The 26,230-nt window shown below is 41.8% G+C and overlaps 1 protein-coding gene across 1 annotated transcript in view; it reads left to right on the top strand.

The window, feature by feature from the left end:
* Nucleotides 1-523: 523 nt before the first annotated feature.
* The window catches only part of LYN (v-yes-1 Yamaguchi sarcoma viral related oncogene homolog), a 188,353-nt gene continuing 162,646 nt past the window's right edge, over nt 524-26,230 (top strand). Inside the window, exon 1 of the mRNA XM_006877293.1 lies at nt 524-620. The gene's annotated coding sequence lies outside the window, so the exon portion shown is untranslated. The remainder of the gene's footprint in view (nt 621-26,230) is intronic.

Genomic DNA, 26,230 nt, shown 5'->3' with positions numbered 1-26,230 from the left:
TTCATCTTAGCATCTACTCCGCATGTCTTTCTAGAGGGATCAGAGCGCGCCCCTCTGCTAGAAGCAGCACTTCTTAACACTTTGGGGAGTAAATTGGAGGAAAGAAAGGGGGCGCGACAAGTTTCGCGGATATGCCAGATTTTCAAAGGACCTACTGGAAGCTCTTTTGGGTCCATCGCTACTGGAGGATGTTGGCCCCACGACGGCTCTCAACTCCCGAGCTGCCCACGAAGACACTAGGTTTCTTTACTTTCAAAGCTCTATGTGACGGCCACACTAAAGTCCCAGGGGCCAAACGGTCACTTCCCCGCCCTCAGGGCACAGTATGCAAATCAGAGCACCAGGAAGTAGCTGGGAACTCCCGGCCGAGCCCAGCGACCGCCAGTTCCTCTCCGCCGCGCCGGGCCGCGCCGCCGCTCGCTCCCGGCCGTGGCGCCCCGGGCCCGACGCGTTGCAGTTTTCAGCCCGCGGCCGCTGTGGCCGCGCCCCTCAGCCAACCCCGTACCCTTACCGCCGCCCCCACGCTGGCTGGACCCGACCTCTCCGTCGCACCCCCAACTCGGAACTGAAGTCACCGTGGAGCTCCGCAGCCGCCGCCCCACAACTTCCACTGTGAGCGGGTGAGTAGCCGGCGCGAGCGAACAGGCGGCTGCCTGGGGGCGCGCAGCGTCCCGCCACCACCGGCCTAGCCCACGAGGAAAGGGACGCCCAGACGCCTTCAGTCTGAGTGGCCGAACCGGGCAGCCTGGCTCGGGGGACGCGCGGCTCTGCAGGTGTCTTTCCGCAGGCCGTGCAGGGGCGGGGTGGGAAGTGCGGGGCGGCTCTCTGTCCCCTGCCACTTGCGCACCGTGGGGAGGCCCCTCTTCGCGCGGAGCGGTCGCGCATCCGGGATCCCATGACTCAGTCTGGACCCCACGGGGCCCTAGGTCGTTGGGGGTAAAGGGTGGGGCCCGCCACGCTGCTGTCCTCCTGAATGGCCCCGAGTGGGAGCGAAACGTCGAAGGCTACGGCTGGGCGGGCGCTTACACTCCCCTGGAGCGAGTCGCCTTGCGCCGGTGGAGAAGCAGCGGGTGCCTACTCGAAGAGGAAGCGAGAGTTATTTTAAGAATCCTGGGGTTGCCTTTGCTTAGCCTTGGGGGCAGGGTGTACGCGTCAGTCCCACTTTCCGGCGTTATCTTGTTGGACTGTCAGCGTCCACTAATCGCTGCGTGGTTGTGTGGCGGCGGCTGTGTGCCGTGGAGTCGGTTCCGACTCATAGCGACCGAATGCGACTATTTCTTATATCATATCCCATATGTATGTGTGTGTGTAGTACCCCAAATCCACCCAACTTCTTTACCATTTTAGAAACTCGAGTTGGAATCCAGGCTTTGCAATTTCCTGGCTATGTGTGAACTTGGGTGTTTGTCGGTTTCCTCACCTGTTATATAATTTATTCACGTAAGCCCCAACTACACGTTAAACATTCTACCATTGGTGTTATTATTTATTGCAAATAATTTTGTACACCTAAGAGATGTTCCGTAGCTCTTTGAAGCTTGATGATTTTAAATTCAAGACCACACAAACAATTTACCTGCACCCTATGCTGAATTCTTGCTCTCGGAAAACTCGACCTTTTGTGTAAATCTGCTTAATAAATACATGAGGCACTTGCTTTCCCAGAGCAGACACCGGGAATCTGACTTGCCCTAAGAACTAGCCAATAAGGATGTTTGACTCTCTGCTTACCGGCTGCCTTCAGCTGGCTTTGTGGTTAGGAAGTACAGGGATGTTTTTCTGTTTAGCCAGTACTCTTAATGTGGCGCTGTAGGGATAACCCTGGACTGCGAACCACAGTGTCAGCGGTTCAAACACACTAGCTGCTCCTCGGAACTCTATATAGAGTCGCTATGAGTCCGAACAGATTCGAAGGCACTTAACAAGAACAATAGCTGCTCCTCGGAACTCTATATAGAGTCGCTATGAGTCCGAACAGATTCGAAGGCACTTAACAAGAACAAAGCAGTGATACTCTGAATAGGCACTCAAGCAGCTTATTCAAAAAGGTGGGTGGGATTCAGTTGGTGCCCTGGTTTTTATTTGGAAGTAAGGCGATAGATTACTTGAGACTTGAAGAATTTATCTTTATCACAGGTGCCTTGGAGTGATTGGTTGTCTTGGATGTAGAGGGGAAGGCAACCCTTTTGGTTACTATAGAAGTGCCCAAGGAATGCTTTGCCAGGAGATGCCCTCTACTCCTTGCTAGAACTCTTCTTGAGTGAAAGGTAGAGGGCAAATGATGAAGGGGATGAGAAAGCAGGAGCTATTTGTTTGGTCTCATCCACCATTTGCTAGAACTGTGATTTGGTATAAAGTTAGTTGGGCTATTTATTCAGCCAACATTTGCTCTACAGCAGTAATCAAAGTTGCATCACAATTGGTTGCATGTTTAGAGTATATATATGTTCACTAATGAAGTGGAAAGAGTGAAACTTAATCCATCCATTGGGTCCAAAGCACTATCCTTAGTGCCTGGCACACAGTTAAGTGCTTGGAAGAAGGAAGCAAGGGACTGCAAGAGGCAGTCACTTGCAAAGTCGAGGTCCGAAGGAGAAGAGTAAACTGGGTGGGTATGGAAGACCTTGGCAGCCCACTGGTCCTTTCTGTCCTATGTTGATACTTGTCATGTGACACTATATGTGTTGGAATTTCCACACAGGTCTCTCTAGTGCATTATTGGGAGAGAGATCTTGATTTGGTGTCTTGAGATGTCTATATATTTTATCACAATAAGAAAAAGAGAGAAGGGTATGTGTGTTTCATTAAAAATAAATGTTTCCTGCAAAAGTAGATTATATAATTAAACAAAAAGAATTCATATTATAGTCATCATTATAATATGAACATCCCTTTGCCCACCTCCTACCTTTTGTGGCTTCCTTTTAGCAGAAAAGTTGTCCAACACATTTTATGAATCAGTAACTTTCACAGCCTTTTGTTGTTATTGTTGTTTAGTGCCATTAAGTCGGTTCCCACACACAGCGACCCTGTATAGGGTTTCCAAGGAGTAGCTGGTGAACTTGAATCTCTGACTTTGAGTTTCAAACGGACTATGCAGCCCAGCGCATTAACCCACAGTGCCACACCAGGACTCTTCACAGCCCTTTCTTTAGTTGCATATATATTTGTTTTTTTGTTTTTTTTTAAAAAACAAACCATCTTAGAATCCAGTTAATTCAAGTTAACATATGAAATCTAAACATTATCAATATATAAATTCATGCTAATTTTAAATCTGTGTAAATAAGAATATAGTTTCCATATGCCTACAACACTGCACATTGCTGCAGCTCAGTGGGATTCCTGGTGTGGCACTGTAGGATAAGCACTCAACCACAATGTCGGTTTGAACTGCAAGGTGTGGTTCAAATCTACCAGCTACTTCTCAAAAACCTTATATAGGGTCACTATGAGTTGGACTTGACAGCACTTAACAACAGCACTAACTCCGTTGCATTGATGATTTTGATGAGCTCCAAGCACTCAGGCATACATTAGTATTAGATTCGCTTCTCACATACAGAAATGGCTAGATTCCAAAGAGCAGGTTGTGATGCAAAAATTGTTGGTATGCAAAAGTGAAGGATGACCACATCAGATCCTCCATTTGTTCTATAACTGACAAATTGCACCATTAGTTAACTGCCAAGCCACTGAGACTCTTGACCCAGCCAAACTGACATATAATCTTATCTATCACAGCAAAGGTTACTCTCTCTGGGAACCCTGGTGTTTGTTACTACCAGATGCACATTGTTAATGTGTGAAATAGTGGAATAGCAGATTTTTACTATTGTCTTAAATGCAAAATATCAGATAATGACATAAAAGATCAATGAGAAGTAGGTGCAATATTGAAGGACTGTTGACAATCTTTCTATCATGCTAACTGCAGCATCGTTTCTGTCACCAAGGCCATATTTTCCAACTACTGATCCTTCCTCTTTGCCTCCAACCATTACATTCCAGTCGCCAGTGATTAACAATACATCTTGATTGCATGTTTGATCAATTTCAGACTGAAGAAGTTGGTAGAATTCTTCAATCTCACCATCATAGGCTTTAGTGGTTGCTGCGTACATTTTGAATAATAGTGGTATTAACTGATCTTCCTTGTAGGTGTATGGATATTATCCCATTGCAGACAGTGTTGTATTTCAAGATAGATCTTGAAATGTTCTTTTTGATGATGAATGTGACACCATTCCTCTTTAATTTGTCTATCCCAGCATAGTAAACAATGTGATTGTCAGATTCAAAATGGCCAATACCAGTTCATTTCAGCTCATTAATACTGAGAATATCCATGTTTATGCATTCCATTTCATTTTCAACAGTTTCCAATTTTCCTAGATTCATACTTGGTACATTACATGTTCCATTTATAAATGATGGAACATGTTACCAGGTGGGACAGATTATCAGAAGGGACCAGCCCCTGGAGAAGCACATCATGTTTGTAAAGTGGAGGGTCAGCAGAAAAAGAGGAAGACCTCCAATGAGATGGATTGGCAGCAGCAATGGGCTCAAGTGTAATAACGCTTGGGAGATTGGTGCGAGACTGGACAGTGTTTTGTTTTGTTATGCATAGGGTCGCTATGAGTTAATACCGACTTGACAGTACCTAACAACAATAACTGACAGTCATTCATTGAGACACATTAATGTTAAGTTTGATGGCATTTCAATCTCTGATCTTCTCAGTGATGATGGTGCTAACATCTTTTGTTTGTCCAGGACTCTGAAGGTTCCCTAAACTTTTATTTCATTTGAACTTTTCATGGTCATTGTCTAGTGCTGTTGTAACACGAATACCACAATGGGTGGCTTTAAAGATCAGAATTTTACTACAAAACACCTCATAACATGGATGAACTTGGAGGACATTAGTCAATCACAAAAGGACAAATAATGTATGAGACTACTGTTGTAAAAAGCTAAGGAAAGGTTTTCTTGATAAAAGAAGCATTTTCTAATAGTTGCCAGGAGTGTGTGTGTGTGTGTATGGTATTCATGGACTAGAGGGTAGACACATGTTAACATGGGAGATAGGGAAGGCCATATACAAATAAGAAATTGGTTGACAAAGGAAAGTTGAAGGTAGTAGAAGACACAGGGAGAAATACAAAATTACAGTGAACAGAGGTAAATATTGTTACGTGATTGTACCTAGAAGGGATTGGAATCAGTGCAATGAAACAAAGTACATGATTTGTTTAATGTAAAACTGATTATATGCTCTGTAGACCTTCACTCAATTCACAATTGAAAGTTAAAAAGAAACAAAGAAGAATAGATATTTATTTTCTTATATTTCAGGAGACTGTTGTTAAAGGCTATCAAGTTAGTTCCTACCCGTAGCAACTCTGTATAGGGTTCCCAAGGAGCAGCTGGTGAGCTTGAACAGTTCAAACTGACTTTGCAGTCCAGGACATTAACCCACAGGACTCCTATTTCAGGAGACTAGAATTCCAAAATTGGGGGAAGATCCTTTTCTCTTTCTGTCCCCATTACCCTCTGCCTATGTGTATTCTGATATTTTTATAGCTCAGAAGTGATTAGGTTTAGGATTTCCCTTACACTGGTGTGGCCACAGCTGACTGACTGATCACATTACAATAGATTGCACTATGGAAATGTAATCTTCTCTAGCCAAGGTCAACTAATTTAGTCAGATATCACTACTCCATGATGGTATCTAGACTAGTGTTTGGCCAGACAACTAGGAACCATTACAACCCTACCATGGTAAGCAGGGACAATCACAGGTAGAAATTTGGTGGCATGCGTCAGGTCACAGATCCAGTTAAGTGGCATAGTTAGGTATGTTATATTTTCTGGTTCCAACTTTAGAACTTTCCATACCTGTCATCCTTTGGATCTGTAGTAGTTACTTAATTGCTTAAAAATAAAAATAAGGTTTTTGTTTTTTTTCATTTAATAAACATGTTTGAAATAGAATCACCAGGTCACTTTCTAGTCACTCTGTTGTTGTTAAGAGCCATCGAGTTGTTTCTGACTCATAGCGATTCTGTATAGGGTTTCTGAGGAGTGGCTGGTGGGTTTGAACCTCCAACTTTGGTAGCAGTCCAATGCTTATCCTAAAGCTCCACACCAGGACTCGATCATACCTCGGTAATTGTCTGAATTCTACCACTCATCTGTTAGTTTGTCATACTGTGGTGGCTTGCATGTTGCTGTGATTCTGGAAGCTATGCAGCTGATATTTTAAATACCAGCAGGGTCACCCATGGTGGACAGGTTTCAACAGACCTTCAAAACTAAGAAAGACTAGGAAGAAGGACTACTTCTGAGTATTTAGTTACTGAAAATCTTATGAATAGCACCAGAATATAGAATATTGAAACATGATGAAAAGCACCAGAATATTGTCAGATATAATGCCGAAGATGTGTCCCTCAAGTTGGAAGGCACTCAAAATATGACTGGGGAAGCGCTGCCTCCTCAAAGTAGAGTTGACTGTGATGATGCATTGTGGCACAATTCAAACTGAAGAGAAATAGCTGTAAACATCTATTAATAAAGGAATGTATAAATTATGAATCTAGGAAAATTGGAGGATATAAAAAATAAAATGGAACTTATAAATATTGATATCCTAGGCATTTGTTGTTGTTGTTGTTGTTAAGTGCTGTCAAGTGGGTTCCGACCCATAGTGACCCTGTATAGATAGGGTTTCCGAGGAGCAGCTGGTGAGCTTGAACTGCCAACCTTGCAGTTCAAACCGACTTTGCAGTCTGGTGCATTGACCCACAGCCCCACACCAGGACTCTATCCTAGGTATAAGTGAGCTGAAATGGACTGTTATTGGCTATTTTGAATCTGATAATTACTTGCTTTACTGTTTCGGGAAGGACAAATTGAAGAGGAATGGTGTCATATATATCAGTCCTTGGGAAAGGATATCATGCTTCTTAAAGTGGAGGATCAGACGAAAAGAGGAAGACATCATACTTGGTAAAGTGGAGGGTTGGGGAAAAAGAAGATGGCTCCCAATGAGATGGATTGGCATAGTGGCAGCAGCAATGGCTTCAAGCGTAGCAACGATTGTGAGGTTAGCACAGGATGGGACAGTGTTTCCAGTCTGTTGTGCTATGAGTTGGTACCTACTCGATGGCACCTAGCAACAACCATTGTCTGAATGATGTGACTGACCAGGGCAGATGAGCAGGAAGTGACATGGGGTGGAGGCAGAGTCCTGGTGTGGTGCTGTAGTGTAAAGCACTGGACTGCAGGTTGGTTTGAACTGCAAGGTTGGTGGCTCAAACTCACCAGGTGCTCTTCAGATTGCTATGAGTTGGAACCATAGGATTGCTATGAGTTGGAACCAACTCGCTGGCACTTAACAACAACAATATCATGGGGAGCAGATGGACTTTGATTACTGTTAAAATGAAGGCTGGCTGGTTGTTCTATGAGCAGCTCTAGCAAATGCTTTGGGGCTATCATATGCTTTTTGGTTGCTGTAGAAGTGCCAAGCAATACTTTGCTAGGAGATGCCCTCTAGCCTCTGCTAGAAGTGTCATCGCTGCAGTCCGGCAAGAGCCTCCTTTTGTGGATGTGAAACCAGTAAGCATCATTGTTGTTGTTGTCATGTGCCGTGGAGTCGGTTCTGACTCATAGTGACCCTGTACAGTGTTTCTGAGGCTATAAATCTTTATGGTAGCAGAAAGCCTCATCCCGCAGAACAGCTGTTAGTTTCCAACTGCTGACCTTGCAGTTCACAGCCCAATTTGTAACCACTACGCTACCAGAGCTCCTTAGTGAGCATCATACAAGGTGAAAATATAAAGGAGAGACTTGTTGTTGTTAAGTACCGTCGAGTCGATTTCGACTCATAGCGACCCTGTATAGGATTCCCGAGGAGTAGCTGGTGAGCTTGAACCACCGACCTTGCATTTCAAATGGCTTTGCAGTCTGGCGCATTAACCCACAGCGCCACGAGAGACTCATAGGATGCATATTAGCCACCCATACCATTTACTGAGCACCTGCTATGCGGAAGTCATCATCCCAAGCCCACACAGCTTCTGATAGCTGCAGCCCTGCCTCCTGCTGTCATTTGAGGACAGACCTTTAAGGCAGGATATGGAAGAGGAAAGAGGAAGTTGGCTTTTTTTTTTTTTTTTTTTTTTTCCAATGATTATAATCCGCTCCATGTACCATCAGTTAACAGTATTTCTCTCTATCCATTTTTTTTTTTTTTTTTTTTTTTTTCCAGTCAGAACTATTGAAAGATTTCTTACATCTGCCCTGCTTCCTGATACTTAAATTGTGAAACTCTGTGTTCACGCTAGCTTCATTTCTGAAATGTATTTTGAGTAAGTTCCCATTTGGGGGAGAAGCCCAAGTGTTGGAAATGGTGTGAAAATTGGCCAATGGAGGAAAGAGAAAGTTTGGAACAAGCCAGTTGAAAGATTTGGACCTTCTTTAAGATAACCTTGGCTTTAGTTAGCAGCTGGAAGGGCTCTCTTGTAATTTAAAATAGCAAGTTTAAATCACTACTTGGAATAATGTGCTGAAAAGGCTCATCTGTGTTGACATGTGACAGGGAGCTAAAATAGCCTTTAGTTTTCATTCATAACATTTTTCTTCAGTCTTGTTCTGTACTTTCCATTTTCCCTTATTAGTTAATAAGCTATGTTATTGTTAAGTGCCGTCGAGTCAGTTCAGACCCATAATGACCCTGTGTAGTGTTTCCAAGAAGCAGCTGGTAGGTTTGAACTTCTGACCTTGTGGTTTGCAGTCCAGTGCTGATCTTGCAGCACCACACCACTAATAGACTATGTTGTTGTTATGTGCCATGGAGTTGGTTCCAACTCATAGCGACTCACCCTGTACAGAGTTTCTGAGGCTGTAAATCTTTATGGAAGCAGAAAGCCTCATCTTTCTCCTGCAGAACAGCTGGTAGTTTCGAACTGCTGATCTTAAGGTTGGCAGTCTGATTTGTAACCACCAAGCTACCAGAGTTCCTTCAATAAACAATAGATGTCCTTTTTGTTTTCCTCTTTTGCCACAAAACTATCTCTTGAAACTTGTATGTATTTACAATCAGGATATAGTTTCATTTGTACAGAACTCTTCTAAAATGTTTTTTATTGTGCCTTGTTAACCCTTACTGGAGTCCTGGTGTGGCACTGTAGGTTAATGCACTGAACTGTAAGGTTGGCTTGAACCACAAGGTTGGTGGTTCAAGCTCACCAACTCCTCCTTGGAAACCCTATACAGGATTGCTTTGAGTCAACCGACTTGGTGGCACTTAACAACAGCAACATTAACCTTTAGCATATTTCCAATGTCCCTTCTCTGGCTTTCTACCCTTTTCCTACAATCTTCTAATGAACCTTTAAAGCTTTCTTCAAATCATGAATCAAACATTATGAGTTGATTGTGGGGATTAGCCTTGTTATTGTAACTGCATTCATTGCTCCTAATGCTAAGCAGTCTAAATGAACTTGTCCTACAAAATCATACAAGGGGGGAAGGGATGCAGTTAGAGTTACAGAATCATTTTGGGTGGCTGTTTCTTAATGGTCTTCACAATTTGTCTGTAGTTTGTCTCATTTCTTATTTTCCACTTTACCCTTCAGACAAAGTCAAATACTACCCTGCCCAGCCCCATCTTTGGTGAGCAACTAAAATCTTTCTCACTTCTCTAATAGCTCTCAAACCTTGCTTATATTGTTGACGAGAAGGTCTTCAACAGTATTCCTCTTCTTTCTACTTGGAACGAGTTGGGGAAAGATGGGCCTGTATCCATTGTGCCTCCAGTAAAAACAGTGGAGTCCTTTTGGTGTATGGGCCTGTGGGAACCTCCACTCTTGCTGTGTGAACCCAGGCTGGAGGGCAGAGGACTGCAGAAGAGGCCAGTGGAGGGGACAACCACTTCTGCTTTCCACTAGGAAGCTGTGTCACAGAGAACTGTAGCTGCAGCCCGAGGGAGGCCTCAGGAAGTGATACTTCCTCCTGCTCTGATCCCTCAGGCCATCTGTCTGCAGCCCCACCTTTCTTACCACCCTCATTCTCTTCTTGCCTCTTTCTGTTTTGTCCATTCTCGAAGACAGAGAGAATCTAGCCCTTGTGGACTGGAGTAGAGGATTCCTGGCACAACTTTTCAGCCACAAAAAGATGCACATTTTGAAATTCCCTGTCATGGAAATCATGACCAAACTCCAAGTAGATGTTTTAAAATTTTTTATTGTTCAGCCAATATAACAAATTCTTAATCCTAGTTACAATGGTTCTGTGTTGTTTCTTAAATTACTTAATGTTTGGCCACGAGTTAAATTCTTGGGATAGTACAATGACTTTCAAACGTCTTTGACCACATCCCATACCAAGAAATAATACCTTATGCCTGAATGCACATCTTTTCTGTATGCAAAAAAATGAAAACAGAAGTCTGGCAAAATGTTCCCTCTTCATAGATTGTTGGGAGTATGCCTGGCACAGCCCTTTTGAGGCCAGCTTTAGGAGATAAGCCAGAATTTAAAGCTGCACAGCTGCAGGTACATTTTTATAGCTCCCAGTCCAATACCAAACCAGGTGTCTTTGAGTCGACTCCAACTCATTATGACCCTGTGTGTGTCAGAGTAGAACTGTATTCCATGGGGTTTTCAATGGCTGATTTTTCAGAAGTAGATTATCAGACCTTTCTTCCCAGGTGCCTCTGGGTGGACTTGAACCTCTAGCAGTGTTCAGTTGTAACCATTTGCATCAACTAGGAGCTTCCCGGTGTAGCACTGTGGGTTAATGTGCCAGACTGCAAGGTTGGCGATTCAAGCTCACCAGCTGCTCCTTGGAGGGTTGCTGTGGGTCAGAACTGACTTGTTGGCACTTAACAGCAACAATAAAGCACTTCCCAGTCAGTTGTTGTTACTTGCGATGGAGTCCGTTTTAACTCATAGTGACCTTGTTTGGGAGTCGGTTCTGATTCATAGGGTTTGAGCCATCAACCTTGTGACTGGCAGTCCAGTGCTTATCCTTCAGTGTCTTTCTAAGACCCCAGTCAATAATGGATACTTACTTAAAAAATAAGATACATGCACCCAATGCAATTGTTGTTAAATGCCGCTGAGTAGGTTCTGACTCATAGCGATCCTGTATAGGGTTACTGAGGAGCAACTGTTGAGTTTGAACTACCGACCTTGTGGTGCCAATGATCTTTGCAGTCCAATGCTTATCCTACAGCACCACACCACTTAGTATTTTGAAAAGAAACACAAACCTGGTACAGAATATATGATACAGTTTCTGAAATGAAATATCCATATATGGAGCACATGTTCTATAAGGTATGCTGTTGTGAAGTGCCATCGTGTTGGTTCTGACCCATAGAGATCTCTGTATCAGGTTTCCGAGGAGCAACTGGTGGGCTTGAACTGCCAACCTTGTGGTTCACAGTCCAGTGCTGATCCCACAGCACCACCCCAGGACTCCTTTTTATAAGTTCCACAAGTAGTTATTTTTGGTTAATGGGTGAATGCCGTGCTGTTTTTTAAATCGTTTTAACATCTTCAACTAGAAAAACAAGCATGACTTATATTATTTTTAAAGGCAGTACAGAGAGCATTGGGTCCTGGGATGGTGCTGTAGCATAAGCACTGGACTGCTAACTGCAAGGTCAGCACCTCAAACGCACCAGTCGTTCTTTGAAACCCCTTATGTGTAGGACTCAATGGCACATCACAACAACAGTGAGCATTGATACAGCAACAAAGGACTGCAGAGGGAAGGTAGAAACAACTGGGGACTCCAGGACAGAAGTTACAGGAAATGGATGAATACCCCAGGAGGAACTAAAGTGTTAGGAATGTTTACAGCTTCTGCTTCTGCACATTGTGATAACATTTTCTTAAAGAAGCTTCTACTGTTATATTTATTATATAGTAAACATTTCTTGAGTACCAAATGTGAGCCAAACACACACTACTGGTTGGATACAATATGTGTATGTAGTGGAAATCTTGAAGGGGCGAGGGCCATACTAGCCCAGGAGACGACAGTACTGAGAAAGAACAGGGTTGTATCATTAAGTACAAGCACCTCAGTGTTACAGAGGTTGTTCTCAGAGAGGTAAGTGAAAAAGCCGGACAAGTAGTCGTGGAGGATTCTTTTTGGCAATATAAAATGTTGGATTTTGTTGTGCAAATGAAGGAAAATCATTGGAGCCTTTTAGTGGGAAACTGATTTTTTTTCAATCACAGGCAACTTCTTGCCTAGACTCTTACAATAAGTCATTTGTGATGTTGCCAAATAATGAGAGATATTGAGCACTTACTCATTTACTCATTTGAATAGGTGGAAGATTGAGGAACTAATAATGAACTTCAGAGATTAATGCACAGAAAGAAAATAACATTTATTGTTGTCTTACATGGCAACCGAAGACTTAGTCCTGTTTTCTTCACTTGCAAGTAGATGCTTGATAACTGGCAAAGATGGTGATGATTTTTGCCTAGAATATTTATCTTCTAGAAGTCAATGTTGTTGTTGTTAAGTGCCGTCAAGTTGGTTCCTACCCATAGCGACCCTGGATAGGGTTTCCAAGGAACAGCTGGTGAGCTTGCGCCACCAATCTTGCAGTTCAAACAGCTTTGCAGTCTGGCGCATTTACCCACAGCACCACACCAGGACTCCAATACTGTTAAAAAATGAGCAGTTTTGAGGTTTAAATTATCTGGGTTTGTCAATTTTTCCTATTTGATTTAAAAGAGAACAAATGTGTTCAAAACAAGCAAATTGGTGTTGGGATTGTTCTTGCAATTATTGTTGTTAAGTGCCATCAAGTCGGTTCCAACTTATAGTGACCCTATATAGGGTTTCTGAGGAGCCGCTGGTGAGCTTGAACTGCTGACCTTGTAGTTCAACTCAACCTTGCAGTCCAGTGCATTAACCTGCAATGCCACAACAGGACTCCTGGTCTTACATATGTAAGATTCATTTACTATAATCATTACCATAACTAGAAATGGCAATAGGTGGTTAAAACCAAACAGCTATCTGCATAATCAGATATTTGTTGTTAGGTGCTGTTGAGTTGTTTCCAATTGTATTGACCCTGTATAAGGTTTCCGTGAAGCAGCTAGTGGGTTTGAATTGCTGATCTTGTGATTACTAGTCCAGTACTGATCCTACAGTGCCACATTTGAATATTGGCTGTGATTAGGACCTCTGACTATTGTTGTTATTGTTAAGTGCCTACAAGTTGGTTCCCACCCATAGCAAAAGGAGCAGCTGGTGAGCTTAAACAGCAACCTTGTGCTTCAAACCAACATAGCATTAGCCCACAGCACCACCCCAGGACTCCAGGACCTCTGAGGGATATTTCATTTTTAATGTCAGGGGTATTCGTGTAATGTGGGGAAACAAATATGGGCTTCCACATTAGGTTTTATCACTTTGTGATTTAATCTCACAATTCCTTCATTTATAAAAAATGATGATAATATTCAGCTCTCAGGTTTGTGGTGACAATTACTTTCCTAGCATGGTTTCTGGTATGCAGAAGGCACAGAACCTGCTGTTAGCGTTTTTTTCTAGGAGGTTTCTAGGTGACAAAACAGTTAGCACTTGACTACTATCCTAAAGGTTGGCAGTTTGAACCCACCCAGGGGTAACATAGAAGGAAAACCTAGTGGTCTGTAATCTTCCAAAAAGATTATAAAGCCAAGGAAACCCATCAGAGAATTTCTACCCTATAATACATTGGGTTGTTATGTGTTTAGTTTTCACTCAACTATGAGCTTCTCAGAGAGAAAGCCCTCTTGATTGATTGAGCACCAAGTGGATACTCATAGTGCCACAGCCCATGGGAAGTGCCATCAGTCATAAACCCTTGTTTCTTGCACAGTGTTTATTGGAGGTGCCGATGCTGGGTGAGTTGCACTTTTGATCTGCCCACTAGGCTCCGGGAACCAGCCTCTCAAGTCCAGAAACCACAGGGACAAGCATTGGTATCTGCATTCCAAAATGCTGCACGTAGTGGAGACTTGGGGCCATGAGCATGATGTCCACAGAGTGTGAATTGTGTGACTAACCCTGGAGCTTGATGATACAGAAAGAAAGGGCATCTCGTGGTAGTGAGGGACACAGTTGCATGGAGGCACTAAGGGAAATGCAAAGTGTGTAGGATCCTAGCGACCCCAAGAAGTGGAGGAGTGCCTGGTGTGGGATGGAGGGATGAACTGCATCCTCAAAAGAGCAAGGCTTCTGGGGAGTGACAAAAAAGTAAAGAAATAAACACAATTCCTGGCCTCAACTGAATTTGTAATCAAGTACTTGTAGTCAGTAAGGAGCTCTGGTAGCATAGTGGTTATGAATCGTAGTGGATACGTGAGCCACAGGGTCAGCAGTTCAAAACTACCAGCTGCTCCATGGGAGAAAGATGAGTCTTTCTGCTCCTGTAAGGATTTATAGCCTTGGAAATCCTGTTCAGGGTTGCTATGGGTCAAACTGACTCAATGGCCCACAACAACTTGTGGTTAGTATTATCATCATTGGATACCTGGGGTTGCCATGAATTAAAACTGATTTGACCGTAACACGGGAAAAAACAAGTTATCATCAAAGGCAGCAGAATTAAGACATGATCTTGTTTTTTGGGACCACCTTGCCTTTCCTGATGTTGAAATTTCATAAATGCCAAATGTATATGAAAATGAAATTTTAATAAGGGAAATTTTGTAATTGTCTGTGTGCCTTTTATTTCATGGGTTTTAACTGTTTTAATAGTTTTAAATAAAGGCAGCAACAAAATGAGGGTTTGGTTACAATTTTTCTTACTCTTGCAAGAGTTTAGTAGAAAAAATTTCTGAATTCTTTATTGAATCAATCTCAGAGGATACATTGTTGCCAGAGTTGTGATAATTTTCATCCAAGGTTGTGATCAAATCAAGTAGCTGTTTTTGTCAGAGTAGACTGTGTTCCACACTCTAGTAAACATCTCGTCCCCCTAAATATTGTGTGGCTCTGTGGGTTAATGCGCCAGACTGCAAGGTTGGCGGTTCAAGCTCACCAGCTGCTCTTCAGAAACCCTATACAGGGTCGCTATGGGTCAGAACTAACACTCGACGGCGCTTAACAACAACAATATTGTTTCTTTTGATGTTGTTGAGAATGTACAGAGCAACCATACACCAATTCAACAGTTTCTCCATGTTCACTTTGGTGACATTGGTTACATTTCTTAAGTTGTACATTTGTTCTCACCCTCCTTTTCTGAGTTCTTAAAAGAGTTTAAGGCTCAGAGGAGACCTTTTCTTATTAGTTCAGCTAAGTTATTGTTAAAATTATTGTTTTAAGATGACTCGGGCTATCTTTGGTTTAAGGTTTAGTGAGTCTCTCAGGGCAATAGTTTCAGGGTTTCATCCTGTTTCTGTGGCTCCAGAAGTCTGTGCAAATTTGAAATTCTGGTTTGCATTCTCCCCCCTTTCAATCAGGATTCGTCTATGGAATTTTTGATGAAACTGTGCAGTACTAGGAGCCAGGCACTAGCCAGTTCTTCTGGTTTCATGGCAAAGGAAGTATTTGTTCATGGAGGCAATTAGCCACACATTCTATATGGTGTGCCTTGAGTGACCACTTGCAAGCTTTTAACACCCGAGGCACTAAACACTGAATGAGGAGGTTGAATAGAAGCACTAAGATCGTTATTAGGCCAGTGTTCCATGAGCTTAACTCTCTAACCCAAGGAACCAAACTCCTTGAGCAGCTTCCACAGCTAGTCTTTGGTTGGTGTTATAAGTATATCTATATCACAGCTTTTGCGAATTCAACTTTTTACAGCCAGACAACAAATTTGTAGCGATTATAATCAACTCTGCAACCTTGCCCTTACCCTTAAAGCAATATTCCCATCACCGTTAATGCTTTATTTCCCTTTCCTTCCCATGCCTGGAAACCACTAACATTCTTTGGTCTTATACATTTATCTTTTAAAATAGATATTTGATGCTTTGTGATTGACTTATTTTGCTCAGCAGACTATCATCAAGCTCCATCCATAGCTGCAGCATGTATCAAGACTTCATTTCTCCTACTGACTGAGTAGCATTCTATTGGATGGAAGGAATACACAGAGTCACTGTACCAAAAAGAATAGGTCAATCAATGTTCAGTCATTTCAAGAGGTTCCGTATGATCAAAACCCAATGATATTGAAGAAGTCCAAATAGCACTGAAGGTGTTGTTTAAAAACAAGTCTTCAGGAATTGATGAAACACAAATGAAATGTTTCAAAAATAACCTCTGTACGTTGAATTACTTCAGTTCAATCTGAGAGTGAGTCTTTGCCCTTTTCTGTTTCCTGGCTTCAGGTGCTAAAATTCTCACACTTTGACCTGAGCCTTGTTGAACTAACTTCTTATTCAGTAATTAATTAGTAAAAATATTTTGAACTGGCAATATGGCTTGTTTTTCTTCCCATCTCCTCATAGCTAACTAAATTTATAAATGCAAATGTTGGGTGTGATGCTGGTGGTTTCCAGTGACCCACATGCATTTAAACATCCTGTGGTGTGACACAGAGCTAGTCTGCACAGACACATGTGAGAATGCTGTCAGCTTTGTGAATTCAGCTGCGATATCCTTCATAAAATAGGATTCATTCTTCTGATGCTAAAGAACACAGAACGCTTACTGTTGGTTGTGTTTGTCCAGCTTCTACCGCAAGTAGTTTGCTTGTTTATTTTTGTTAGGGGTGAGAGAAAGGCATAATTTGACCTGTGGTATTTGCTCATCCATGAAGGAATGCCTCATTCGTTCATCATTCAGAAAATGTTTTTTGAATGCCCACTACTCATGAATAATGTATGAGTGTGACTTGCAGTCACATCCACTGTCTCTCAGTAGCAGAATTGTTCCATACATACTTGGGAAGTTGTAGTATTTTACAAACTGACTGGATGAGGAGTTGACATTTCTATTTCATGTAAAATGTGAAGAATGTATACAGGGAGCAGTGTACTGAGGGGCGTACAGTTCCAGGTTAAGGGAGGGAGGAAGTGCCCAGATGAAGACGTTGAGCCTGAGGTTTGCCTGGCTGCACCCTCCTCAGCCCCAGTTTAATTTCCCACAGCCACTGTTTCTAGTGCTTTGCATTTCTGCACTTCATCCTTTACCTTGGCTGATAACTGTTATGTGCTACAGAAGTGTGATTTGAACACGACGTAAGTCCCAGAGATGGAGGAGAGCGTGAAACCGAGGAAACTGAATAATTTAAGTTTTTGTTATTATTGTTATGTGGTAAAATACTTATAACAAGAAAAGAACAGCTATTTTAACCATTTTTACATCTGGAGTTCAATGATATCCATTATGTTGTCTAACCATCACCTATCCATTTTCAAAACATTTTCATCATTCCAAACAGAAAGCCAGTACCCTTCAGTTTTAGCTCTCCCTTTCCACTTTACACCCACCCTGATAATAATTTTTAAAAAGTTGGGTCTCTATTCCCTTGTCTATTCTGAGTGTCTCATATAAGTGGGGTCACACAATATTCATCCTTTCTGTGACTGATTTATTTCACTCTCTATAATGTTTTCAAACTTCACCCATGATGGAACATGGATTTCTCTTTATGGTGGAGTGATAACCTCTTTATGTTGTCTATTTGTCAAGGTCAGTACTTTTCAGTGAAGAAGGGAGACTTCCTCAGTTGGAAAAAAACAAAGATGGAGGCAAAGCTCGGCTGGATTATTTCTCATCTTTGTGAAGAATCTAGGTGTATGAGGGTTAGTAATGACATACTGGGTTGTGAGAAATGTCTTGCTCCTGTTGTGAACATCAGGGTAACTAAGGAGCTGTGGAATGGCATCATTGGAAATGAAGACTTGGGCATTGGACTCTAACTCATGCCCTGTCATGTAGACATCTTGAGGCATTCGATCAGGACTCACTTTCTCCTTACCTATGACAGTGATAGCGGATTTGAAAAATCTAACAAATGTGCACACTTTTGGCTACTGCTTTGGATTAAACTGTAGAGTCCGTAGCTTCCTCTTGATTTTGGAGAATCCCAGGTCTTCCTCTTTCATGGTACTCCTGACTTACTTTGATTGGATATATTTCTACCATGCCTCCAAATTCTGTATAGATTTGATGTATACATCAGATACAAATGCATTCATTTCAGAATGTTACGACAAAAGGCACTTTCTCTTAATACGAGGTGGTCTTCACATTTTGTGAGGGGTGAAAAACAAAACAAAACAACCCACTGCTGTTGAGTTGTTTTCAACTTATAGTGACCCTGTAAGGACAAAGTAGAACTGCTCCGTAGGGTGCCCGCGGCTGCAAATCTCCGCAGAAGCAGATTGCCTCATCTTTTATTCTGTAGAGCGGCTGGTGGGTTCACACTGCCAGCCTTTGTCTTAGCAGCCCAGCGAGGGATAAAATAGTTTAAAAAGTTAGTTTTATAGATGGTGAAAGAGAGGCGAGGGGGACAACTTGCCTGTACTGGTAGAGGAATCCTTACGTGATACCAATGATTAAAATATTTGCCCAGAGATGACTTGGAAGAAAGGCCTGGTGAACTACTTCCAAAAAATCAGCCATTGAAAACCCTCTGGAGCATAATTCTACTCTGACACAAATGGGATCCTTATGAATTGGAATTTACTCGATGACAACTTTTTTTTTTTTGGTAGAGGTGCATTCCCCTAAGCTCACAATGTGTTTGATGAGTTCCAGTTCTTCCTTATGACTCAAATGACCGTCGGTTGCAGTGTGATCACTGAAATCTCACTAGCTAGATGGAGAGCCATGTTATGGATGGGAGACCCAGCTTTAGAGTCTATGTATAGCCTCCACTTGACTTTGTGCCACTCTTGACCTATTTTCTCCTGACAAGAAGAGTTAAATACATAGCATTAGAGTAGAACTTTGCCTCACGTGACTCTTGTCATGTCATATAAACAAAAATTCAGGATTCTGGACTAAAGAAAATAGAGTTTTCTTTATTATTTCTTGAAAGGTACTTTTTTTTCTTCTAATAATAAATTACATGCTGCTTGCAATCTTAAGTTAAAAACATCTTGAAATCAGGAAGTAGGATTCAGGTGCGAAGCAGACATCCAGCTTCACATATGGTGTTGATTGGGGACTGACTGGTCCCAGAACAGTGGGCCTGCATGGTCTCAGAACAGAGTGCTGGTTGCCTTTGTCTCACTCGGCATAGGCGCTTTTTCTACCTTGTTTTCCCCTCTGCTTTAATGGAACACATGTGGCGCTTTAGGAGCAGTACTGGACCGGTAACTACAAGATCGGCAGTTCAAATCCACCAGCCGGTCTCAGAAACCCTATACAGGGTCGCAATGAGTCAGAACTGACTTGATGGCACAAAGCAACAATAACAAGACTATCTAACAGGTACTGCAAAAATTTTTAGACCCATTAATACAGGGCTATAGTACTGTAAACCATTAAAATAACTTTTTCAGACTATGTTCTTATTTTCTTTTGAAAAGCACAACAGATTAAAATGAAAGTAGGGGGTTTTTTTGTTTTTTGTTTTTTTTTTAAGTTTTTACTGTGAATTGACTGATAGTTTACATGGGAGAACATTGGTTTTTTACACTCACCGTATCATCGTATTTTGTTTCATTGCAATGATTACAATCAGTAGGGTTGATTTTAAGAAACTTATTCTTTTTCCTTTTCAACTTTACGCTTTGCTATTCAGTTCTGTGACTGTTAATACATACATGGATTCCAGTAACTACTATAGTAATGAGGACATAGAAGAGTTCAGTCAACCCCAAAAGTCCCCTTGAGCTGCTAATCACCCACCTCCCCACCCCAACACTGATCTGTGCTCTATCACTATAGATTTGCCTTTCTAGAACGAGGAGAATCGTATTGTATGTGATTTTGAAAAATAAAAGCTTTATTGAAATACATACCCTCCAAACCACTCACCTAAAGTGTACAACTTACTGGATTTTAGTATATTCAGTTACACAATTATAACTACAATCAATTTCAGAACATTTTTACCACCCCTGAAAGAAACTCTCTATCTACAAGCAGTCACACCTCATTTATCCCAAACGCCCCCAGCTGTAGGCAGCCACTAATCTGCTTTCTGTCTCTAGATCTTAGACGACTGTTTTTAATGATACTTTGTACATGGCGTTTGATGTTTGGCAGGTTGAACTGTCTCCAGTTTTATTAATTTAACTCTGTAGAGCTCTAATCTATAATGCATTTTCCATATAGCTTAATAATGTTGAGGGAAAATATCTTTTTGTGTCTTTAATCAAGGATACTAAAATAAATCAGTTTTCCCTTTTGATCTTCTAAAGACCTAATTGTTGTTGTGAAATGGCTCTGACTCATAGCGACCCTGTATGTATAGGGTTTCTGAAGAGCAGCTGGTGGGTTTGAACTGCTAACCTTGTGATTAGCAGCCCAGTGCTTATCCCACAGTGCCAAACTAGGATTAATTAGAATCCTACAAAATAGTGAAGGACAAGATTCACAGTGGAATTAAATATCTGGGAAGAAGTCTTGCAAAACTGAGTTTCAAGTTCTGGGGGTGAAATTATAAATGTTTTGTCCTCCTGCATTGTGCTGGCCTCTCGTTCCTGCTGTCTATAGGTGATGGTGGCACCTACCTCCCAGGTATCCTTCGGGGTGTGTTCTTTGTGAGGCCAACTCTTCCCTGTTACTGGAGAATGGACATGGCCATAGCTCCATGGCTTCTCATGGCTGCTTTTTAGGTTTTAACCAACAGAAATTTATTCTCTTACAGTTTGTTGTTGTTATTGTTATGTGCCGTTGAGTCGGTCCCGGCCCATAGCAACTCTGTATAGGGTTTCCGAGGAGCAGCTGGTGAGTTTGAACCACTGACCTTACGGTTCAGTCAATTAACCCACAGTGCCACACCAGGACTCCAGGCTAGAAATCCAAATTCAGTGCCAGCTCTAGTGAAAGGTTTTCTCTTTTTGTCAGCTCTGGAGAAAGGACCTTGTCTGCCTTCAGCATCGGTAGGCCCAGCATTCCTTGGAAAGCTCTGTATGTCTTGGTATCAGTCTTCTCCTGGATCTTGGATTTCTTGGTGGTCATTGGTACCTTGCTTCTCATGGCTTCTTATAAGACCAAGTGAAGTGGTCACCATCCAGCCAAGTGCTTCACAAATGCCCCCTTCTTTGTAAGAGGTAGCATCATGCCAGTAATTGAATCAATTAAAATCCTAGGCAAGTTACTTATTTTCTTCACCTTCCTTTGGTCATAGGTTACATGGGAATTGATGATAGAAAATTATTTTGAAGTTTAACTGTGATTATTCACGTGGATGTGCTCAACACATTTTTATTGTTAAGTGCTGAGTTGGTGCCAACTCATAGTGACTTTGTATAGGGTTCCCAAGCTGGTGGATTTGAACTGCTGACCTTGTAGTTAGCAGTCCAGTGTTTATCCTACAGCACTAGCCAGGACTCATAGTAGGGACCCAATACATAGTTAATGTTTGCATTCCTTTTTGTTAAAGCAATAAGATTTTCTTAGGGAGCTTATTGTGTACAATGATATGGAAATTACTCAGATTTTGTAAGCCATACTTACTCATAAATGGACATTTAAACTTGAAATATTGGTTAAAAGCTCAGAAGCAACTTGTGTTACTAAGAGGGAAAAAATAGATGGATACACAAAAATACACAAAGGAGATACCCACACCAGATGCCTTATATTTTTTCTGTGTGTGTCTTCATGTCTGAGGAGCTCTGGTGGTGACATTGAGCTACTGACCACAAGTTGCTTGATGGGAGAAAGGGGATGTTTGTCTGCTCCTGTAAAGATTTAGGTTTGGAAACCCTAAGGAACAGTTCTACTCTGTATTGCAGGGTCACTAAGAATGGAATCAACTTGATAGTAATAGTGGTTGTTTTGGGTAGGGATCTAAGGAGCTCTGGTGGTGCAGTAGTAAAGCACTTGGCTACTAACCAAAATAATAATAATGGGTTTGAACCCACCAGCTTCCCCTCTGGAAGAAAGATATAGGAGTCTATTTCTGTAAAGATTTATGGACTTGGAAACCTCACAGGGCAGTTCTTTTCTGTTGTACAGCAAGCATCCTATGAGTTAGACCCAACTTGACAGTTGTTATTATGTGCCGTGGAGTCGATTCCGACTCATAGTGACCCTGTACAGGGTTTCCGAGGCTGTAAATCTTTACGGGAGCAGAATGCCTCATCTTTTTCCCGTGGAACAGCTGGTAGTTTCGAACTGCTGACCCTGAGGTTTGCAGCCCGATTCGTAACCACTATGCTACCAGAGTTAGGTTTGGGTAGGAATCTAAGAGAAGAGCCTGGCTCTTAGGCACTGAGTGCAGACCTGATTTTGAGCTTGGCCAGGGCCATTTGTGTCTGAGAATACGCAGATCCTGTGCTGGACTGCCCATGCTTACAGGATGTGACCTGATAATGAACCCCATGATCCGATTGGACGTTATTTTCTTTAGATAGAGTGTATTTTGGGAACCACATATTTGATAAGGGTCTAATATCCAAAGTATATTAAAAGCTTCTATAATTTAATAAGAAGAGTTAAATAAAAAAAGTAAATAAATAAAGGACTTGCACAGACATTTCACAGAGCATGCTAAATGACCAGCAAGTACTGTGAGAAGATGCTCAACATCACACTAGTGATTGTTGTTAGGTACCATTGAGTTGACTTTGACTTGTAGTGACCTCATGTAACAGAAAAGAACTGCCTTGTATGTAGGGCTTCCTATACTGCAATCCTTACAGGAGCAGATCACTAGGTCTTTTCTCCTGTTGAGCTGCTCATGGCTTCGAACCGCCAACCTTTCATTTAACAGACACTCACTTAGCTTGCACTACTGAGACTCCTTCTTTGGTCATTGTTGTTTGGTGCCTTTGAGTCAGTTCCAGCTCATAGTGATCCTGTACAGGGCTTTGGAGGAGTGACTGATGGATGTGAACCACTGACCTTGTTCAAACCCACCTTGTGGTGCAGTGCTTTATCCTACAGTGTCTCACCAGGACTCCATTGGCCATGGTTGTTGTTAAGTGCCATTGAGTTGGTTCTGACTCATAGCGACCCTGTATAAGGTTTCTGGGGTCCTGGTGTGGCACTGTGGTGTAAAGCATTGGACTGCAAGGTCGGTTTGAACCACAGGTTGGCAGTTCAAACTTACCAGCCACTCCTTGGAAACCCTTTATAGGGTCAGCAACAGCAACAAAGGGTTTCTGAGGAACACTTGGTGGGTTTGAACTGCTGACTTTGTGATTCAATGTCCACTGCTGATCCTACAGCACCACACCAGGAGTCCTTTGGCCATTAGTGAGATGCAAATAAAAACACAATGAGATACTACTTCACCACCATTAGAATGACCATGATTTAAAAAAGAAAGAAAAGAAAAGAACAGATGTTGGTGAGATTGAGGGGAAACTGGAACCCTTGCTCATCGCTGATGGGAATATAAAAGGCCTCAGCTACTGTGGAAAACAGTAGCAGTTCCTCAAAAATTGAGCATAGAACTACCATTGTTAAATGCCATCGAGTTGGTTCTTACTTATAGTGACCCTTTATAGGGTTTGTAGTTCAAACCGACTTTGCAGTCCAGCACATTAACCTGCAGCGCCACACCAGGACCATATGACCTAACAATCCCAATCCTAGTCATATACCCAGAAGAAATTAAAGTAGGAACACAAACAAAGCTATACACGAATGCTCACCAAAGCAATTTCCAAATTGCCCAACTGTGGCTACCACTGAAATGTCCAACAGCAAATGAATGGATAAACAAAATGTGGTATATACTCACAATGGAATATACAGAAAAACATTCGTAAAGTTCTGATGCATGCCACAATATGGCTGACCTGTGAAAGTATGCTGAATGGAATAAATCTGTCACAAAAGGACAAATATTGTCTGATCTCACTTTATGAAATAAACAAATATATAGAAAAGAAAGATTGGAGGGAGGGAGAGGGAAAGAGGGGGATTTTGTATTGGAGGCATTGAATTTATGCTAATGTGGTTCCACCACTTGAAGAATGTAATCAGTATCACCTGCAGGCATTGTTGAATTGGTGGGCGTTCTGTTGTGTCTATTTCTACTACAGTTAAACCAAAACATTAATGTAAAATAGAGGACTAAGGAGAAAAAGGTGGTGGGGAATGAAAAGTTTGGACATGGAAGTAAAAGCCATTTTCTTTAATAATTTCAAAATAGCAATAGTTTAATGAGTGTATATTTGTTCTGTGCTAGGTGACTAGTTTCTTGCAAGCTGTGTTAGTGCTACTTTTGTAACTGATAAAGAAATTGAGGCTCAGAGATAAGTAATTTGCTCTCTAAGTAAGTAGAACCTTAGCCTGCCTGACTCCTAAACTGATTTGCTTTGTTGTACTTTGAAAGATTATTTGTAAAAATCAAGATTATAGTATGTGGGAGGTAATGTCCTTGACATTTAGTTTATCAAGTGGACTTACTCGAGAGACTAATTATAAATACGATGCAGTGTGTATTTATCAAGCACACATGGTGTTTGCCATCCATTATTCTAAATACTTCCAAAGTTTCAATCCATTTAATCCTCACAACTTTTTGAAATAGATGCAATTAATTAAGAGTCATACAGGTTGGTTAACTTGCTCAATGTCACATAAGTATGTGAGGTAGAGCTGGTGGTTTTCAAGCCATGCTGGTAACCGCTACACAAATATAATGCTTTGACTTGGGGAAATAAAAGTTCAGACCCTAGAAACCAATCATTTCATTCTGTTATACATGGAGTTGCCATGAGCTGGTGGCAAATTGATGGCAGCTAACAAAAACAAGGAGTCCTGATGTGGCCTTGTGGGTTAATGCGCTAGACTGCAAAGTTGTTTGAAATGTAGGGTTGGTGGGCTTAAGCTCACCAGCTGCTCCTCCTCGCTATGGGTGGGAACTGACTCTACTGCACTTAACAACAACAACAACAAAAACAAGAGCACAGCCAAAACAATGAAGATCTCCAATTTTGCCAATTTGGTGCCCTTTTTACTGTGATCTCAGCTTGAAAAGATGAAGAGAAAAAAATTAACTGAGATTATATTGACTACTTAACAGGAAATCAAGAAATTAAAGCTTGACTTGGATTAAACCAATTGAGTTAATCCACATTAGCTTAAACTGGTAACTCAGTTTATTTCTATAATCATTTATTACTACTTGTTGGGAAAAAAGATTTATCTTCGTCTAGCAAAGCAAAGAAAAATTAGTTTGTTGTTATAGCATGACTTTACCACAATTAGTTTTTTTCCCCTTAAATATGAATTTCACGTTGTTTACCTAGCTTTTGTTTCCTTCTCACCCTACAACCCACATTAAACAGTCACTCTTTGATATCTTATAGTCTCATAACTTTCGACCTTAAAATGCTGCTACAAGCCATGGACTTGGAAAGCTATTAAGATTTTAGCAAATAGACAATTAACAGCACAAGGGAGGACAATGAGCAAAGCAAGCCAGAGCAGGTCAATCTCATGGCTACTTCAGTTCTCGCCTTCATTTTCTTTGTGGTATTTGTGACTGGGAGATTGGTCTCTGAGCTAAACCTGTACCTTTCCTTGACCTACATGCCTCATGCTTTTACTCAGCACTGGACACTCCCTGATGGAATGGCTCCTATAGTTCTCATGGATATTTCTGTTTCTGAATGACAGCTTTGTTAATAGAACATAAGTTATAAGAAAAAATAGATAGGAGTTTTCCATTTTAAAAGGAAAATGTATTAGGATTTCACTGCTTCCTTTCATGACTAAGGGTGTCAGAAAACTTTCAGTGAAACCACAATTATCTGTAAGTGTGTTAAGAATAACTGATGGGACACAAGATGGCGGATCGGGTGGATGTATAGCAGAGAGCTCCGCCAACAATAACACAGAATACCCGACCAAGCAGGTTCAGGGGACTGGTCCCAGAACTCTGAATCATTTTTAAAGGAATACTTACAAGGTTGGAAGGCTCACAGCTGGGGGAATTTGTGGCAGAAGAAAGAAATCCATTGCTTTCTAGTCCGGGATGCTCGGCTGCTCCAGGAGCCACCATCTTGGGTGAGACCACGTGGGGGAAGGATCGGAGCAGCCACAGACGCCTGGCAGAACCACTGAGATAAAGGTGTAGACATTCTTTTCTTTTGGT

Source organism: Chrysochloris asiatica, unplaced genomic scaffold, assembly GCF_000296735.1.
Source record: "Chrysochloris asiatica unplaced genomic scaffold, ChrAsi1.0 scaffold00458, whole genome shotgun sequence".
NCBI classification, from domain to species: Eukaryota; Metazoa; Chordata; class Mammalia; order Afrosoricida; family Chrysochloridae; genus Chrysochloris; species Chrysochloris asiatica.
This window is presented reverse-complemented; position numbering and strand designations above follow the sequence as displayed.